Here is a 2613-nt window from a genome sequence, read left to right as displayed (position 1 = left end):
TATTTGAGAGGCTGATGAAAAGAGTACTGGAAGGCCTACAATGGAGGATAGCCCTCGTGTACCTGGTTGATTTCGTTGTGTTCGCAACAACGTTTGATGAGAAAATGTCCCGGCTAGAGGAAATATTCGAGCGTTTGAAAGCAGCAAACCTCAAACTCCATCCCAAGAAACGCCACTTGTTCCAGAAAGAGTTGCTTTACTTGGGTTACATTGTAAGTGAGCATGGTGTGTAAACTGATCCTGACAAGGTGAAAGCAGTGCGTGATTGTCCAAAAGCAGACGATGTGGGAGAGTTAAGAAGTTTCTTGGGATGTTGTACCTATTGCCGGAAGTTTGTGAAGGACTTTGCAACTATAGCTGCTCCACTACATGATTTGACCAAAAAAGGACAGAAGTTTGAATGGACAGTTTCTTGCCAGCCTGCTTTCAAGATGTTGAAAAAAAAATTGGCCTCACCTCTACTTTCAAAGCTTACAAATCCTTCACTGCCATACATACTGGATTGGGATGCTAGTAATGTCGAATTGGAAGAGTGTTGTCTCAGAAAGTGGGCGAAAATGAACATGTGGTGGCCTACTTCAGTAGGGTTTTAAGTAGACCAGAGAGGAACTACTGTGTAACATGAAGGGAACTCCTTGCTATAGTAAAGAGTCTGACATATTTCCATCCTTACCTATATGGGGCTAGGTTTACTATCAGAACAGATCATGCTGCTTTACGCTGGTTAAGATCATTAAATAACCCAGAGGGACAACTGGCACATTGGATCAAATATGTAGACCAGTATAATTATGATACTGAATACAGAGAAGGAAAATCTCATGGAAATGCTGATGGACTGAGCCGAAGACCCTGCGAAAATGACTGCAGATATTGCCGCAAAAGAAAGGTTGAACTAACCAGGTGCCATCAAGCTGAAGTCAAAGTGACTGAAGGAGTTGATGATGGTGGGATGGAACCAGGTATAAATATTGAAGCAGAGCAAGAGAAAGACCAAGATTTGAAGCCAATAATTGATTTTCTAAAAGCAAGTGTTTTGTGTCGTGCTTGGGAGAAGGTGTCTAGCTTAAGCCTTGTGACAAAGAACTATTGGGCACAATGGGACCAGTTGAAGCTTGAAGACGGTAGTCTTGTCCGGAGATGGGAGACTGCAGATGGGAAAGTGACAACCTGGCAAACAGTTATACCGAGAAAGTTACGGGAAGTTGTGCTGCGTCATTCCCATGATAGTTTAACAGGAGGACATCTTGGAGTTAAGAAGACATTGAGTCACCTACGGCATAGATTTTACTGGATAGGTATGAGGCAAGATGTGGAAGAATGGTGCAGTACATGTTATGCTAAAAGGGGACATGCTTCAATGAAGTTATATCAAGTTGGTACACCAATGGAAAGAGTAGCCATAGACATTGCTGGTACTTTGCCCCGAACTTGTGCTGGAAACAGGTACATTTGTGTGGTGATGGATTATTTCACCAAGTAGCCTGAGGCATATGCAATACCAAATCAGGAAGCTACAACTGTAGCTTCGTCTATTACCGATTTCTTCTTCAGATTTGATATGCCATACGAACTGAATTCGGATCAAGGCCATAACTTTGAATCAGCTGTGTTCCATGAATGCTGCAAGTAGTTTGGCATACAAAAGACCAGAACAACGCCATTTCACCCACAGTCTGATGGAATGGTAGAAAAGTACAATTGGACACTGCGACATGAATTGGCAAAGTTTTGTAATAGCCGCCAAAATGACTGGGATGTCTTACTCCCTCCACTGTTGATGGCCTATAGAATAGCAGAGCATGAAACCACTGGATACACTCCAGCAAAGTTGATGTTTTGTCAACAACTTCGGTTTCCAGTAGACCTGATAACAGGATGCCCACCTTACGAAGAGTTGCCTGAAAATGTGCCAGAGTTTGTGAAAGTGTTATCTGAAAGGATGGATGATATTCACCATCAAGTGCGTTCAAACTTGAAAACGTCTGTTGATTCCATGAAGCTATGTTATGATAACAGATCTACTAAAGACAGCTTTGTACCAGGAGACAAGGTGTGGTTGTATAATCCAGGAAGACCAAAGGGAAGTCTCCTAAGTTGTGTTCTCCGTGGGAAGGCCCATATGACATAATTGATCATCTCTCAGACGTGACTTTCCGGATAAAATGTGGTCAGCGAGGTAAGTCAAAGGTGGTGTTATCACGGTCCAGGACATTTCAGCTGGAATGAAAGGAACAATGGAACAAATGATTCTGCTGAAGACGTGTCACCTGAAAAGCCACTGTCGAAGAAGAAACTCTACCCGGTTTCCAGAAGGAAAACAGTGAAGCCGTTAATGAAGTTACTACCACTGATGTGACTGTTACCGATAATGGGACGTTTCCTGATGGAGCAGATGAACCCCACGTGAAGCAGAAGCCAACGATACAGAGACCAGTACGGAAGAAGATACGTCCTGTCAAATTAAGAGACTTTGTTGTATTTTAATTTTGTATTTGTAAATTCTGTACATTTAATCAAGTTATTGTTAACTATCTATAGGTTTAATGTAAATGGCTATTTTTCATGATGAACAATACTAAGGAAGGGGCAGTGTTACAACAGCGGAAGTCG

Source organism: Limulus polyphemus, unplaced genomic scaffold, assembly GCF_000517525.1.
Source record: "Limulus polyphemus unplaced genomic scaffold, Limulus_polyphemus-2.1.2 Scaffold530, whole genome shotgun sequence".
Lineage (NCBI taxonomy): Eukaryota > Metazoa > Arthropoda > Merostomata > Xiphosura > Limulidae > Limulus > Limulus polyphemus.
The sequence above is the reverse complement of the archived record's forward strand: the minus strand, read 5'-3'. Positions refer to the sequence as shown.